This window comes from Pinus tabuliformis, chromosome 6, assembly GCF_031772625.1.
Source record: "Pinus tabuliformis cultivar Carrire ecotype Pingquan chromosome 6, CPIR1, whole genome shotgun sequence".
Lineage (NCBI taxonomy): Eukaryota > Viridiplantae > Streptophyta > Pinopsida > Pinales > Pinaceae > Pinus > Pinus tabuliformis.
The window spans coordinates 1,998,886,151-1,998,905,173 of record NC_142292.1 but is presented as its reverse complement, the minus strand read 5'-3'; positions in this window follow the sequence as shown (position 1 = coordinate 1,998,905,173).

Sequence of the window (19,023 nt, the reverse complement as noted above, 5' to 3'; positions counted from 1 at the left end):
CTTGAGATTGCTTATGAGTTGGAGATTAAATTCGCTGAGTGATGGGATTGTTCTAGACAGAACAAACATTGTAATTTCATCTTGATTTTGCAGATTAATACAATACAAATAGTAGGGTTTTGAGTTGTGGATTTCCCCAGATATTTATTTTATTATGTGCCTTTGATTCTCTTCCTCTTGTTGATTATTGTTTTGCTCGATCCTTATGGGCTTTTGCTGTAAAGAGTAGAAGTAGATTCTTGTCTCTTGCTTTAGCAAATTACATTAGCTTGTCAATCTACAGGATTTTCTACATGGTATTGGTGCAAGATTATTTTTTGGGCCGAGAGTTTGTAGAGCAGATATGAGAATTTCTATGCAAAATTTTCAGAAACAAATTGCGGGTCTGGATTCCTTGGGAAAGGGTACCCAAATTTAAAAAAGAAATCGGCTGAATCAGAGTTCACATGAGGGAGATATCTCTGATTTAAAAGCAACTCTCTAGAGGAGATTTCGAAGTTTTGAGTTTCTAGGTTACAGGTGAAATTCAAATTTGCAATACATACATTAGGAATGGCAGATGGCATTCCATGGGTTGAGGGTTGAGTATGGCTTGGAAGGAAGCTCAAATTTCATAGCCTGGAGGGACAGGATGAAGGCTGTGCTAGAGGACAATGGCTTGAAGGAATTTGTTGAACACGCACTTGCTAAGCCAGCAACTACTAATGAACAATACTCGACCCAGTGGAAGAAGTGTGTGGTGAAGGCAAGGCGTATAATCCTTGAGGGATTTCGAGATCATATTGTCTCGAGTCTCCATGGAAAGGAAACCCTGCATGCTATGTCGAAAACATTGACGGACTTGTATCATAATAGCAATGATCAAAGGAAGTTGGCATTGAAGGATAAACTTCATAAAGTCAAGATGGAGAAAGGCGAGACGATTCCAAAGTACTTGACCAAGTTCACTCAATGTCAGAATGAAATTGGAAGTGTTGGAATCACGGTTTCATAGGAGGTATGGTGAGTTGTGCTCTTCTTGGACTCCCAAACAGTTGGCATAGTTATCAGTGCTCTGTCAATGGTCAAGAGAAGATGCTAGATTGGGAACGACTATGGTCGGATTTGATGTAGGATGAGATCAGGAGGAACACCAAGGATGGCTCTTCATCAAAGACTGATGATGAAGAGAACATTGCCTTAGCGATTAAGGCGAGGAAGGGGAAAGGTAAAATTTCTCATTCCAAATTAGATTCTTATCATGGAGGTAAGAAAAGGACATCATGAAAGTTAAATGCTTTCATTGTCACAAGATAGGTCACTTTGCTACAAATTGTCCCTTGAATAAGTCCATGGAGAAGTCCTCAGGAGGAGTTGCGGGTGAGAATTTGGCCTCCCAATTCGAATTGGAATTTTCCCTCATTGCATGCATGGTGTCTTCAAAGATGGGAAATTTCTAGTACTTAGACATGGAGGTTCTTTCCACATGACTGACGAAAAAGAGTTATTTAGTGAACTAGAGGAGAAAGATATCAAGATGCATATCGAGACAGGTGATGACGTAAGTATAGTGTTATTAGTGTGGGCACTATTACGTTTCAGAGGGAACATGTGGCTCCACTCACCTTGAAGAATGTTATTCATGTACCTGGATTGATGAAGAACTTTGTATCTGTTGCCATGCTAGAGGATAGAAGCTATGATGTGATCTTTTCAAAATGAAAGGTGTTCCTTCGACACATAGCCACGGGTCAAGTAGATAAGATAGGGAATCAAGTTCAGAGTATTTATAAGATAGAGGTAGAGGATTTTGTTGCTTTGAGTTCAAAAGCAGAAAATATTTTGAACCGAGACGATGGCGAGTTGTGGCACAAGTGATTGGGCCACTTGCATCATGGGGATTTGAATATATTGCAACAAATCTCTATTGGTTTTCCCAAAGGTACGCTTGAGCATGTTGATACATGCAAGGGTTGTACTTTGGGAAAATACACCAAGTCTTCCATTGGAGACAGAGACAGTGGAGCAGAGTTTATTCTAGAGAGATTCCATTCAGATGTGCGTGGACCATTCTCGACATCATCCATGACCAAACATAGGTATTATGTTATATTTGTTGATGACTATTCCTGTAAATGTTGGGTATTTTTTATGAAGAAAAAGGATCAAATTTCCACAAAGTTTTTTGAGTTCAAAGAATTGGTAGACAAAGAGTCTTGCAAGAAGGTTAAATCTCTATGGAGTGATAACGATGGTGAGTATGTCTCCAATGAGTTTAATAACTTATATGCAACAGAAGGGATTAGACGAGAGTTGATGTTACCCCATAACCCTCAAAAAAATGGGGTTGCTGAGAGGAAGAATAAGAACATAGTAGGGGCAACAAGGGTGATGTTGCATGATCAGGGCCTACCACTACACTTGTGGGTTGAGGCATTCAACACAACGGTTTATGTTCAAAATCATAGCCCACATCGGATACTTGAGATGAAGACACCAGAGGAGGCTTATTCCATAAGAGGCTAGCTGTTGGTCACTTCAGGATTTTTGGGTCTTCGGTTTATTGCCATGTGACCAAAGATGCATGGAAGAAGCTTGAGCCAACAACAAAGTTGGGGATATTTGTGGGGTACATTGATACACACCACAGCTATCGGGTGTACATGCCAACCGGTCGAATGCAAGTGGTTTGCAGGTATATCAGGTTCGATGAGGAGAAGGTCGTGCGAGTATCCCTCAAAAGGGAGCTTGAGATACATGTGGATGAGGAGCTTTTAGCTCCTAAGGTTGAGGGGTCTCAAATTGATGTGGAGCAACCACATGCAAAGGTTCAGAGAGTGGAGACATCCACTTAGGCAAAGTTTTCCAGAGAGGGAAGAAAGCACACTAGAGAGGCTGATAGATTGTTGGATGATGCATGGGAGAATGTGGGAGCCCCACTTCTCAATGCAGACAGAGGAGGTCACCAGAGAAGTACACTGGATACATGGAACTTATGGGTGCATGTGTTGTGGGAGAGCCATCTTACTTTTGGGTTGATGTGATGGTAGAGGAGTATGAATCCATAGTTCGAAAAAATGTTTGGGATGTGGTCCTGAGGCTGGAGGACAAGTCAGTTGTGAGCTACCATTGGATTTACAAGGTAAAGAAAGCTGTAGATGGTTGTGTGGAGAAGCATAAGGCCAGATTTGTGGCCCATGGCTTTTCACAGGTAGAGGGGATTGACTACAATAATACCTTTTCTCCTATTGCAAGGTACTCGTCAATCAAATCTATTTTGGCACCATCAGCACAGATGGGTTGGAATATCCATCAGATGGATGTGAAGATTGCCTTCCTCAATGTCATGATTGAGAAAGAGGTGTACATAGAGAATCCCAAAGGTTTTGAAACCTTATACTGTGGGTTGCATGTGTGCCGACTCAAGAGATCGTTCTATGGGTTGAAGCAAGAACCCCGTGCTTGGTACACCAGGATAGATAACTACTTCATTGGGTTGGGCCTCATGAAGAGTGAAGCAGATGAAAACCTGTATCACATAGTGGTTGAAGGTAAGATGTTGATCGTTGTACTTTATGTAGATGATCTCATACTGACAGGTGATGAGAATCTCATCAATTCTTGCAAGGAGGACCTTGCAAGAGAGTTTGAGATGAAGGACATGTGGCTCATGCATTATTTTCTTGGCATGGAGATATGGCAGGGATATGGGGAGTTGTTTGTATCTTAGGGAAAGTATGCCAACGAGATACTAAGGAGATTCTGCATGGAGAGCAGTAAACCCATGAGACTCCTCTAGCTATAAATTGGAGGAAGGAGGATGCTACTTTAGGGGAAGTAGTGGAAGCTACTATTTACAGGCATCTTGTGGGTTCACTCATGTACTTGATGATAAAACGACTAGATATGTGCTATGCAGTTAACCAACTTAGTCAAGAGATGGTTAGGCCTACCAAGCTATATTGGAAGGTGACAAAGCATGTATTGAGATACCTCAGAGGCACTACTCAGTTTGGGTTATGGTATAAACAGATAGAGGGAATGAAGCTTCATGACTTCACCAATGCAGATTGGGCAGGGAGTCCATCCGATAGGAAGAGCACATTAGGAGGGATCTTTAGAATTGGGTGAGCGATCATTTCTTGGTATAGCAAGAAACAAAGATTGATTGCACTCAGTTCAGTAGAGGCAGAGTACATGGTTGAAAGTCAGGCAACATGTGAGGCTATATGGATGAGGAAGATCTTGGTTGGTTTTTTTGGTCAACAGATGGATCCCATAGTGATTTATTGTGATAATCAGAGTTGTATCAAACTCTCTGAAAATCCATTGTTTCATGATCGGTCCAAGCATATTGAGATCCGATATCATCATCTCAGATATTGTTTATTGAGGAAGATCATGTTGTTAGATTACATTCCCACGGAGGAGCAAGATGCTGACATCTTGACAAAGGCATTGTCAAGATGTAAATTCAAGTTTGACAGAGACAGGATCGGGATAGTTCATAATCCCTTTCTTGTTGAGAGGGAGTGTTGAGAAATGGAAACAAGAAATTCCAGTTTAAATTGTCCTTGAATTAAACTATGAATTAAATTTGAATTCTATTCTCATAGCAACTTAAAATAGTTAAATTAAGTTTGTTAGACTTAATTAACTTAGGAAATTTGAGTTGGAAGTATTTTGGAAGTCATGTATATTTTCTCCCTACTTTGTAGGAGTCTAGTGTGAGTTAATTGTGAGTTGTAAAATAGAAGACTCAGTTTCATGATTCAGTTTAGTTAAATTAGTTCTCAAACTGATTGAGAGAACTAACAGTGAGTTAACAGTCAGTGGTGACACTAATGAACTCCACCAATGCTACTCTAGTTAACTGAATATTTACTCATCAGAAACTCATGCATGTTGATTATGAGAAAGACCCAATTGAGACTAGAGTGTAGGGACAATGTACTATTATTTTAGCTTTTTCTAAGTTGCACTGATAGTGCATGAAATAAGGAACTCATCCTTGAGGGGTTGCAATATTTTTAGAGTCTTTATTTCCCTTTAAATACAATTTATTCTCCATAGGAATTACACATTGGAATAGAGACTTGGAGAGCTTGTGAATTGGCTAAGCTTTGGCCTTGAGCTTGCTTATGAGTTAGAGATTGAATTCGCTGAGTGATGAGATTGTTTTAAAGAGAACAAGCATTGTAATTTCATCTTGATTTTTCGGATTAATACAATACAAATAGTGGGGTTTTGAGTTGTGGATTTCCCCAGATATTTATTTTTTTATGTGCCTTTGATTCTATTCCTCTTGTCGATTATTGTTTTTCCCGATCTTTATGGGATTTCGTTGTAAAGAGTAGAAGTAGATTCTTGTCTCTTTCTTTGGAAAATTCCTTTAGCTTATGAATCTACAGGATTTTCTATAATGTATGCTTAAGGAAGTGGAACCAATACAACACAACCAATCTGACCTTCCACGCATACTACAAAACCTCCAGGAGCCTACCAACCTTTCCAGGTGACCAACCCCTGAGGCATATTAACATTTTACTAACTTGGAGGCTCAGTCACTCCCATGACATGGGCATGCATTTGATTAGGGCCCTCCAATCTCTCTCAAAGCAAGGGAATGAAAGTGACTGAGGTCTTTTTCAGCTAGTTTAGAGCCAACGACCTCGTATTTTGTGCCACTTTTTCAGGGCTAGGACTAAGGCCACTGCCAAAAACTCCATGAATCCTCCAAAAATGAAATGAAATGAAACATCAAAATAATGATATAATTGCAAATACTTGAACAAATACTTGATTGGACCCCTACTAGCCATGATAGGCATTTCATTAAGCATGTCACAAATATGCATTCTGCAGGTCAAAACAACATATATGAGCATAGGGGTCTCATACTTATATGAGAATTAGTAAGAAACATTGATGCATTATCACATTAGATGCATTATCATTTATTAGGTAATATATTCATTGTTCATTCATTTACAAATAAAAACATGATAAGAGTCATACATCATCATTGTCATAAAACATACTCATAACCAACATATAGAAAATAGAAATAATAAGGATACAACAACCATATAATCCACATATAAACTAGTACATTTACACATGAAATACCAAGGAGAAGGAAATCTTATTAATGGATGAAAAATTCTACCAAGCTTGGGACTTCCACGAACCACTTGACCATAGATTGGCTGAACCAAATATTTCTTTCAACCAATCACCTCCATGCCATATTCCAAGCATGAATGTGGGACTCATAACCAAGACTCAAATAGGGCTTCCCGAGGCTACACCACCTCACCCTCATTAATAGAACTAGGCTTTACCACAATCAACACCGATCACCAAGTCCTAAACAAGTATGGATGCCACCATATTTCTCCACCTACACCATGATGAATTTTCCTATCTCCTATACCCTAGGCTTTACTGCAATCCACATCGGATCATTAGGCCCTAACCAAGACTCCACCCTCCAGGATTTACCGTATATCTTGCCAGTTATCAATTAAGGATTCCTAGGCCTGATGGAGAGCACCCATGATCCAAGATCTTTTATTTACAGATGCATCAGAATTACATATAACAGATTTAATTAACTATGGAACTTAAAAGCACATAAACAATGCGGAAATAATCAGAAGAACACAAAAAAACCATGACACAATGATTTGATTACGGAGTTAATCCAGTTTGGACTACTTCTTCAAACCCTGCTCAAGAGTGGGGAGGCCTTCTTTTTATTAGTGGCATAAAAGAGATAAAAGTACAACAACAAGAAATTTCAACCCTTATACCTCCAAGCTAATAGATGGGTAGAGAATGGAGATCCCAACTTTGAAAACAGACATAACTAGTGATGAACTCCTAGCGAAACATAGTGCAAAATCTCCTTCCAAACTCTCAATTTGGATAATCGGGTCTTCTGCAGCCTTCTCGAAACCTCCCTACTGCTCAAGGAAAGGTTTCGACCTGCTTCTAGGGTCAAGGTATGTTGTATGCAATAAAATCTGTGTATTTGACCTGTCCTCCCCTGCATTTCTTCGACACAACAATCATATATACATACATATACATATATATATATATATATATATATATATATATATATATATATATATATATATATATATATATATAAGATTATGGCGGCATCCCTCAAAATCGGGGTAGTTCCAACATAATACCCCAGGTTAGTAGGCAGAAGGATTCACTGCAACAACCCTTCACAATAGAAAAGCCAATGTCTAATAAAACAACTCATTACAACAACGCATGGGTATCGACGACAGGTTTATTGGTAGTTCCAGCTTATCAGCGGACAACCCAGGCCCGGACACAGGCATCCTACAATATCTATGGATCTTGTAGGAGTATTCACTGTATGCCATAACATCTCGTGTCCCACTCTCCCATCGCACTATCACAGTCGTCGTAAAACCCTTGGCACACTGATCTAGCACACTGCAACACTTGGGGACCCGCCGGGTTTATTAATCACACTGTATAACATTTCGGGTCTGGGCCCCTTATCACAATATCATAATCAGTGATTTTCCCTTAAACCGTATTTCCATCCCCAACCCTTTCGTACGATTGCGATATATGATGTATATCGCAACTGAGTCCTCCAGGGGGCCGATTCGTAACTCCTTCGGCTTGCGATATGCGATATCGCAATCATAGAAGGGAATAAGAGGGGTTGATTCTTCCTTAAGCGCTCCTCCTTTTCACCAATATGCGATATGTAGGGTCTAGTGTCATCCTACCACGTGGCGCTCCCTTATTCGCTGAAACTGTGCCATGTCATATTCTCCCTCCTACCTGGAGAAGTTAAGCTAAAACTTTGACTTGCTCTAACTTTGTCAGCTGGACTCTGATTTGAGTGTCATTCACACTGTTGGAATTAGGATGATGAGCACTTCAATCCAATGCTAAGCTTATACATATTCAGACACTTTGAGTTCTAAGCTTTTTGTCATGACGTTGGTACTTTTATGAAGATCCACCTGGATCAATCCACCCCACTAAGAGATTTTGGACCACCAATAGACTTTTCAGTCAATTGCAAAGTGAGGAAATTTCTCCCTCACTTTTTCCTTTTCCATCCATCAAGCTTTGCTTGGATGCATTGCTTTGAAGCCAACACAGATGTACTCCACATCTCCTCGTTGTGAAGTTCTGGTCCTCCGGTCGAGTATGATATGTTTGGGAAATTTATCTAGATACTTTGGTGCAAAATCATCCACTATAGGAATCTATGAAACCTCCTCATTATCCATAATCAATGGAGGTTCATAAAGCTTAAGGTTTTCCAAGTTTACCATGGAGTACATTTCCATATAAGTAGGCAAGTCAAGACAAAAAGCATTATCTCCAATCTTTGCCAATATGGTGAAGTGACCATATCTATTGGGTCTCAGTTTCTTCCCTTCTCCCTTCATTCTATGTTTGCTGATATGGATCCAAACCTTGTCCCCAACTTAAAACTGATGGTCAACTTGGTGCTTATCATGTCGAGCTTTATACCGAGCTTGACTCTTCTCCAACTTCTCCTGTACTACCTGATCAATTACCTATATCCACTGAATGAACTTCCGTGCTTTGTCCATCCTCCTCTTTCCCAAAGACCAAGTCCAAGGGATCTCTATGTAGATAGCCAAAACATGTCTCAAACAGTGAGCTCTATGTAGATGAATGTGTTGCTTGATTGTATGCATGATGCACATAAGGAAGTTGTTCATCCCACAACTTGGGATATTTCCCACAATAGCCTCGCAACAAGTGCACCATAGTGCGGTTGACAACCTTTCTCTGTGGATGAAATGTCGTACTTATTTTTAGCTTGGTGTCCATCATTCTCCACAAGATGGTCCAAAACTCCCCAAGAAAGTGGGAGTCTCGATCTAACACAATAGATGTGGGAAACCCAAAATGGACCCAAACATGATAAAAGAAAAGAAAAACAGTCTGCTCAGCAGTGACCTGCTTTTTACAAAGCATTAAAATACACATTTTACTAAACCTATCCACAAAACCTATCCACAACAACATACAAATAGTCGTGACCTTTCCTAGAGATCGGTAAACCTCCTACAAAGTCCATGGAAACATTGTCCCATGGTCTACTCGGAATAGGGAGTGGTGTGTAGAGCCCAAGTTTTCTATTAGAGGGCTTTGAAATAGAACACAACACGCAACCCTTTACAAAGTGAGTCACAATGTTTTTCATATGAGACCAAAATCAAAACCTATGCAAATGACATAAAGTTTTGTTAATGAAAAAATACCAGACACCAGAGAGGTATAAGCCTCTCGGATTACATGAACCCTTTCATTACTGGGTATACATAGTTTTCCAAGGTGGTACAATAGATTTCCCTACAAGTAATAATTATCCACCTGCGATCCACGAGTTAGTTTTGCATAGATTTCTTTAAAATCAGTATCATTGGCATACTTTTCAACATAAATTTCTAATGACAAAGAAACATTTTGCAAAACTATAGATGCATAAATAGGAGGGCGAGAAATCATATCTGCTACTTTGTTGCTGGCACCCTTCTTATATTTTATTACTAAATGAAACTGTTGGAGGAATCCCATCCATCTAAAGTGATTGGCTTGCTGAAGCTTTTCCTGCGACTAAAGATACTGCAAGGGCTGATGATCTATGTGGATGATGGTCTCCTTACCGATCAATAATGTTTCCACTTCTTTACACTCTGGACCAAGGCGTACAACTCCCGGTCATACGTAGGATAATTCACAACAGCCTGGGAGAAAGTCTCCGAGTGGTAACAAACATGTTTTCTTTGTTGCATAAATACGACACCCATGGAATATCTACTGGCATATGTTCCAATTTCAAAAGGCTGTTGAAGGTCTAGTACGGCTAGCACATGGGCTGTGTTGATCTTCTCTTTCAATGTGTCGAAGGATTTCTGCTATTTTCATCCCCACTGAAAGGCCTGCTTCACACTAGTCAAAGTGTGCAAGGGGGCTGTGATAATGGAAAATTTGCTATGAACCTTCTCCAATACTGCACTGTGCCCAGAAAAATTCAGACTTCTGTGGCATTCATGGGCTCAGGCCACTTCATTATTGCCACCACTTTAGAGGGATCTATCCTTAGTTGCCCATTATTGACAATATGGCCTAAATAAATTAGAGAAGTCTTTCCAAACTTACACTTTGATAGTTTCAAATATAATTTCTCTTTCTTTAGAACATCAAGCACTTATTTTATGTGACACATGCGTTCCTCCCATGTCCTAATTTACACAAGAATATTGTCGAGATACACAAGAACAAAATGATCAAGAAATGTCTAAAATAAGTCATTCATTACCCTCATAAATGTGGCTAGAGTGTTGCACAGTCTCAATGGCACCAATATCCATTTGAACAACCCTGCTTGGTTTTGAACGCAGTTTTCTAGACGTCCTTCTCTGCAATTCTAACATGGTGATAACCACTACATGAATCCATCTTGGAAAAAGAAACAATTTTTTTAAATTGATCTAACAATTCATCAATGCGAGGGAGAGAGTATTTATTCATCACCGTGATCTTGTTTAGTGCCCTGTAATCCACACACATTCTCCATGTGTCGTCTTTCTTGGGAACCAACACGATTGGTGATCCACAAGGAGAAGAACTTGGTCTAATGATGTCCTTATTTAATAGTTCTTGCACCTATTTCTTGATCTCCTCCATCTCGATGGAAGCCATCCTATACATGCCAACATTTGGTAGAGGGGCATCCTGCTGCAAATGGATATCATGTTGGATTTCCTTTTAGGGGGAAATCCTCTCGGTTGCTGAAAAAATTCATCATAGTGACAAACAATTTCAAATAATTCCTTCTTATGACTAGGATCACAACCTTTGAAAGAGTCAGTCATCTTTTCTACTTTCGCCCTCACTACCATGAGAATCCACCCTTTACTGGAATTAACCAATCTTTTAATTTGTCCTGCACTGACAAGGCTAGCACTAACTTTTTCATGATGAGCTCTGACTATATACTCTACCCCATCCTTTGTGAGGTGGTATTTTTTTTCATGAAAGAAAATGACCTTTCTGTCATATAAATATGGGCTTCCCAAGATGATTCCACATATGTCCAAAGGTACTACATATAACTCTACCTCATCAATTAATTTAGAAGCAATTACAAATATGGCCCTACACTGCTTGGTGACCTACAATTTGGCTTTATCTCTTACCCAACCAAGCGAGTATGGACTCAAATGAGGTTTAGTTTCAAGGCCTAACCTTTTCACTAAGGACTCTGAGATTAAGTTTGCTTGGGAACCTAAATCAAACAGAGTTTCCACCTTTGTATGCCTTATGATAACTCTAATATGGAATAAATCAATTCTCTTTCACTCACAACTCACAAGCTCGTTCAAATAACTAGTGCTTGCAACCGAATTATAACTGTCATTAATAGAAAGAGTACCTCTTGCACCCACGACTTTGATCAATGTTTCATCGCTGGAATTCGATCCAAGGTCCTGTGTTGTGGCCACTGTATTCCACTTCCCCTTTCCACTGAATCTCTTCAGCCTTAGTTCCGGATGCAGCTTCCAATAGTGGTCCTCATCATGCCCATTCTTCTTGCAGTGAGTGCATGACGGTGTTGCTCATCCCCCTTGTTGGGTGCGACAGTCTTCTTGTACTTCCCTTTTCCTTTCTTCTGGAATTTGCCATGCTAAGGTTTGAATGGCATCTTCTTGGTTTGGTCATCTCGATCGTTCTTGCCTCGAATTTCAAGATGTCTAGCTTTAACGCTCGTTGTATCAATTGAAGTAGGCTTGAACAGTAATAATGAGGGTCTAATGTAACTATGCGCACCTATGTACTTAGTTACAATTTCGGTGTATCTAATGAGATTCCCAGATTCAGTGCTTGTTTCCGAAATTCTTCCATGAAGCTTTGTACATTCTAGCCCTTACGTTGCCTTAAATATTGCCATTCCATAAGTGCCTTTTTATTATAACCTAGAGGGTATAATTGGTCTTTTAATGCATAAATAAAACTAGACCAAGAGGACAGAAGGTTAGTTGACTTCATGCTGCCCTTCTGTAACTTTCTCTCCCACCAAACAAGGGTAGTTCCGCTTAGACGAAGAGATACTAACTGGACTTTCACCTCATCTTATTCAATATGCTGGATTCGGCATTAAACCTCTATCTGTTTGATCCAATTATTGAGTTTTTCTGCACTACATTCTCCATTGTACATGGGTAGGTCAAACTTCACATCTAACTTAAAGAACGGTTTCTTACATGTCTATTTGGAATTTCTATGAGAGTGATGAGAATTATCATTGGTGGAAGGAGAGGGAAGAGGATCTTCTCCACCACCTTCCTGATTTGTTGATTCATGATCATCGGCATCCTTCTTCTCATGCCCAAGTGCCTTCTGATACTCTACGAACAACTTGTCTACCTTTCCTACCATATTATAGAATACCTTTCAGAAGTTCTGTTCCTCTTCCCAATGAGCTTCTTCATTGGCCATGTTTCTTCTTTGCTATGCACGTCCTGCTTCAGGATCAAAGGAGTTAAGTGTTCCTTCTCCTTTTCATAGCTTGTTTCGGGTTATCATAAACTCATGCAATTCACATCTACAAAGACCTTCTCTGATACAAAAATTGATCCAAGATATTTTACTTACAGATGCATTGGAATTACATATAATAGAGTTAATTAATCATGGAACTTAAAATCGCATAAACAATGCGGAGATAATTAGAAGAACATAAAAAAACCATGATCCAATGATTTGATTACGGAGTTTGTCGAGTTTGGACTACGTGTCCGAGACCTGGTCAATAGTGGGGATGCCTTCTTTTTATTAGTGGCATAAAAGAGATAAAAGGATAGCAACAAGAAATTTCAACCTTTATACCTCCAAGCTAATAAATGGGAAGATAATGGAGAGCCCAACTTTGAAAACATACAGAACTACTGAACTCCTGGCCAAAAATAGTGCAAAAACGCCTATCTTGACTCTCAATTTGGATAACCGGGCCTTCTGCAACATTCTCGGAACCTCCCAGCTACTCAAGGTAAGGTTGTTGATGTAGGAGCATCATGGCTCCAAATTTTGTACATTTAGTAGAATCTAGGGGGTCTTGTGTTTTCAAGGGAGTTGGTTCCCTAAGTATTTAATTAATGTAATTTTCAATGTTTTGAGTGATTTAGAATAGGATTTAATTAAATATTGTGAGGAATATTTGTAAATGTTCTTGAATGTAGGAGGACATGAGAGATTTAGGCTAGTTGAGATCTCATAAAGATTTTAGGGATCTAGAGGTCTAATATAGGATTTTGGTTGAGTAAAGAATGGAACTGGGAGAAGCTTTAGGAGAGATTGAGAGATTGTTGGATCTGAACTGAAATTAGTTCAGATTTCTCTTTGTATATATTGTAAACATTTGAAGCATTCGAGAGGTTGGCCCAGGGCTATAAATTGGGCCTTACGAATATGACTATTAGCCTATGTAAATATATTTTGTTATATAATGAAAGAATACAAAAATATTGGGTGCCTGAGAGTTAAATAATCTATGTGTTTGAGCAGAAGTCGTTCTGTGTTGAAAGTCGTGTGAACTTACTGAGTATTTGAATTTGTGTTATAGAGTTATGAAATATTATGGATTTGGATGTTACTGTGAATGAAAGCAAAGAATTCAGAGCCATGTGAATTGGATTGTAAGCATTGGATTTGTATGCTCACAGTTGAACTGCGTGAGGAAATGAGTGAAACAGAAGGAATTGTGTCGTTGAATCATGGTGCATGTGAATGCCATCCATTGGTAGTTGTCTAAGTAATATTTTCATAGTGGATTCTTGTGTAAGATGCATGGAGAGTAACACTATGTGAAGGAACAAAGCATAGTTTGAGGATTTTTTGTTGCATGGATATGGATTGATGTTTGGAAACATGAGGTTGGAGAACCCACTACCCAAAAATTGTTATCTAATCGCCATTTAAAATCCATAAAGGATAAATACATGAATTGTAGTTTGACAGAGAGTTGTCTAGGAAATCCATTGCTTAGACTGCGCACAGGAGAGGACAAGAAAGAAAGGAGATGAGAACAAGGATAGAGGGATTTAATTGTGCCCTGTTGAGATAATGCATTTTGAATAGAAGAATATGTGCATAATTGCAAAGTTGAATTTCCAAAATCCAATTTGTTCTGCAGATCATCAAAGGCTCAATGCTGAAGGAAGTTCACTGTATGGAACAAATGACAACAGAGGATGAAGGATGTGTATCTAGTGGTGAATCATGTGGATGATTCAGATTTCAAAAACCTATCGCTTGTGATTTATACTTTGATAGAGGTCGATGCTTCTAATTAGTAAGAGGCAAGTTTCAGAATTTGTGTTGCAATTTTAAATTCCCATTTAATCATGTTAGTTTAGAAGGAGATGTGAAAGATTGAAATCCTGGGATTGAGCAGACTCAGTCTTAGGTCTGCATCAATTTGGGTTTTGTGGCCATATGGCTACATCATTTGGTATAAGAGCCCGACATTTGTGAAACTTGTGAGAAAATTGTGTGGTGTAATTTTTGAGCTGTGATGTATGTGAATATGCATGCGTAAAGGCTTGCGTAGAAGGGAAGAGATGCCTATAGTGCATACTTGTGGAAGAATTTAGATTCAGTTGTTGCAGTCGACAGTTGAGTGCGCACTTCAAGAAATTTCAAGGAGCGCATGAGAATTTGATAATAGGCCATGCTTGAAGGTCCTGCAAACACCTTCCCACCCATTTTAAAGTGCCAACCAAACTCAAGTCTTATCAAAGTCATTTAAATCAAGCTTTGTGTCACCTGAAGTGTTATGCAGGGGAGCTTGTGGACCTGAGATTGTGAGGGTGAAATTGGTACTGTGAGGACTGTAAAATAGAGGAAGTGCTAGAAACTGTTAGTGGAATTCTTGTTTGTGGTTATTGTGGAGCATTGAGAACCTCTGAGATCGATGGAAGTGATTGTAGACCGGTGACAGAAAAGTGAATTCATGTGAAGCCGTACCAGAGCCTGTGTTGGAGTTGTTATTCCATTGGAGATTGTCACTTGTATTGGTTGCAAGAGAGAAAATATCACACATCACTAATTCACCTCGTGGGAAGATCGATGGAGGCTCGAGGAGAAGCAAAGACTCTGAAACATTGTGTGTTGCTAGTGCAAAACTCACAATAGTGCGTGCCTGCAAGTACACAGTGTAACTAGTGTTTGAATATAGATTCATACCCTGAGATCCTTTTGTGATTTTGTGTATTGTAGCTGATGCTACATTAAAGAAATTGCAAATGGAGTTTGACCATCAAGATCTTGGTCTGGATCATGTAGTGGGGAGCAGTGAAAGCATAGTGGAAGTCTACGATTCTTTTTAAAGAGTCTAGATCTATTGTACCTGTGCGTGGAACAACGTAAGAAGTTGATCTATATCTCTGAGCTCAGTTTATTTCTCTCTACGGTAATTCTTAGTTTATTTGTCTCTGTCGATATATTATCCACCCAATTAAATATTTTGTAATAGCATTTGATTACAGTCATGGTTAATATTGAGAAACAACAGTTGTATATGGAAAGAGTATGCAGTGGAAGCATGGTAGTTCAGAACCTGAGAGATTTGTGGATGCTACAGTGGATCATGGCAGTAAGGTATGACACAAGAGAAGTTTACAAAAGACAAACTAGCCAAGAAGTAGATTGATTAAAGAGGTATGAAAGTTTGTTTGATGCTTAGCAGCAATTGAATGAGTGAAAAGTTTAGCACAAGACTACAACAGTAAGACTGTGGGATGAAATTTTGGAAGTTCTTGGAGTGTGGCAGAACCTTGAAGAATTCCAACAGAGGTTGGATAAGGAGGACAAGTGAATGTTCTCAAAAGAGAGTGAATTACTGCAGAAGCCAAAAGGAGCAAGGTGTTGCTAGGAGAGTGGTTCCAGAGGTAGAGAACCATAAGATACCAAGAGACCAGGCTCAAAAGGAAGCTTGCATTGGTATAAAGGTAGGTTTGAAGACTTACAAAGGAGAGGCTTGAGTGCAGTTAAGTGGACAAGGGGAGTTCACAAGAGAAGAGGTGAAGACAGGGACTATGGAAAGTCATTACAGAGGTTCAGAGGAAAGCCACAAAAGAAGGAAATGTGCCAAAGTAAAGGACATAGAGAAGATGAATGATGAAGAGTATGATAGAGAAAAAGCTAAGATAAATTTCCATCTTGAGTTATTGGTGGATATGTTCCAGAGGAGTAAAGAAGACTAAAAGTATGGTTATATAATGAGAAAGAAGGTAAAATGGCATAGGCTACAAGAGAAGAGAGAGCATAAGGTGAACACTCAGTTAATAGAGGAGCTTAGGAAGCTTGAGCAAATAATGGATGTTCAATTGAAGTCAGAGAAGCTCAAAGGAGTTGAGCTACAACAAAAGAAAGTTGTTGGAGAAGAACAAGTTCTTTGTGAACTTGAGGATGGAGCGAAAATGTTTGAACCATCAGTTGAGGCTACTGAACCTTATGATTTTGAAGTTAATAATTTGTGCATGACTGCAGGTATTGCAGAAGACTAGGAAAGGATGGCTCTTGAAGAGGGCTTATGGGAAGATAGTAATGCAAAAGAAGGAGGTGAGGAAGTTTTGTCTCAAGACAAAGAGAAGAGTGTCATAGAACTGAGGGAAGAAGAAGGACAACTACTGGAAGATGTTAAGGAAGAACTCAGATTTTTTGAGTCAAGGATGGAATTTGAGGATTCCACATGCAATTCTATTCAAGGAGAAATGCTTGAGGGAATAGATGGAATTATCTACAAGTTAGAGAAAGGAATATCTCTTGATGATGAAAAGGAAGAGGTGAGACTGTATGAAAGTCTTAAGAGTTAAGAGGAGAGCTCGGATCAACATACTGATGTGCTTACAGAGGAGTTAGAGGAAAACTCAGAGCATCATACTGAGATGTTGGTAGAGGAGGAAGAGGCACTGAGGCCTTATATTTTTAATTTTGATAATTTGTTTATGATTGCAGGTTTTGATGAAGATATTGCTGCAAAGACTAAAGAATGTTTGTCACAGGAGAACAACCAAATGAAGGAGGAACCGTGTAAGATCTTAATCCATGGAACAAAGATATTAAATTGTTGGAAAGTATGTTGGAGAATCAGGATTTGGTACAAGAGGAGATAGCGATGGAAGAGGAAGAGAAATCTCAATTTCAACATTGGTGTTGGCTTGTTGGGGCCTGATCTAGGTTCAGAGGTGATCTAGCCAAACAAATCTCGGTGCTACTTGCCCTTTCGGCAATAGTCCGTGGAGCACGGACTGAGGTCTCACCCAAAGTAGTATGGGAAGGTGCTAGAACCAGGTTTCCACACCCTGGAGATTTCTGATGAGTTCAAGTGGTCCACGGTTATACCCTGCGTGCACGTGGCTACGCGCACTTTCCCGTACCTCGAAGCCTAAGATGAGGCCTTTGTGCAGCCCTACTCGGGGGCCGAACGCTATTATTATCCAAGCCTTTACTAGTATTCCACTGTTAGTTGATTAACTTAGCCTACTTGTCTGCGTAAAGTATACTTAGCAATATAAACCATTCATACAAGTGCACAGAGTAAACAATATATTTGCAATTTATATCAATCATGCAATAACCCAAGAAAAGATACACAGGAATAAGATAAAACTTCTCTTTATTATTTTCTTCCTTGGTTACAGACTCAACTCCACCCTGTGCACTCAGCTGCAGGGGTCTGCACACTCAGCTATGGACTACTAGGCCTCTGCACACTCAGCTGCAGAGCCTTCTCCTACTCTACGACCCAAGACACACTTAGACTCTTGCTTTCTGCTTCTACTTTTCTATCTATTCCTTAGTTCCTTATTTTTTACACTTTGAGCCTCACTCTATTTATACAATCCCATGGTTCATGGACCATGGGTAGGATGACATTACATTACAAGACTAGGGTGAACAACCTTGTGACTCTATCATACATTTCACGTTTCGCGCCTGCAATTCGCAGAGTCTCTACAACAATATTGGATCAAAACATGGGCTTTGAGCACCAAAACATGCCTTGGGGGTATTCCATGCCCAATAGGCCCCCAACACAAACATCGTGACTCGCCCTCGAGTCACTCGGTTGGCACGGTGTCCCTCCAATTGTTCTCTAACTGTACTGACGTCCGTAGTGCACTGAGTTGTTGCTTGCTTTATCTGATGCATCTGCTGTTCTGAGATCCCTATGTCTAGATTGTTTCTATACATTTGTACCAGTATCTGCTGCATATGTTTATAGTTCCGTGCCTTTGTCCAGCTCCTCAGAGCATGAAGACTGTGCTTCCACCAGCTAGTCAGATAGCTGGCCCACCCATGTAGGGCTTCAAGCGACTTCCATTCACTTTGCTTGGGAAGGGTTCTCCATTTAGTTTGACTAGTTGGACCGCGCCTTCATCTGTGACCTCCTTAACCACGTATGGTCCCAGCCAATGCATTCTGAATTTTCTCGGAAATTTTTCAAACTTACTGTCATACAGCAACACTAAGTCATTTACCTTGAAGGTGCACAACTTAATATGGTGATTGTGCTAGGCCTTTTCACACTGCTTCTGTACCTGCTGATGAAAAGCAGCCAAGAACCATTCCTCCTCAAGTTCTTCCAATTGCACAAGCCTTTCCTCCAGAGCTTCGTGGTCCGTCATCCCTATGAGTGCCGCTATGCGTAGACTAGGTACGATATATTCCATCGGCATGACAAATTCCATGCCATAAACTAACCGGAAAGGTGTTTGTCCCGTCAGTTTCTTGCATGTTGTCCTGTAAGCCCATAGCACTGTAGGTACACGTAGGTCCCAATCGCTTTGCTACGTGTTGCACACTTTGGTCAGAGCAGTCTCCAGTATTTTGTTGGATGCTTCTACAATCCCATTGGCTTATGGGTGATACAGTGTACTTTTCTGATGATACACCTGAAACTTTTCTGTGAGCACACTGATGGTTCGTTCA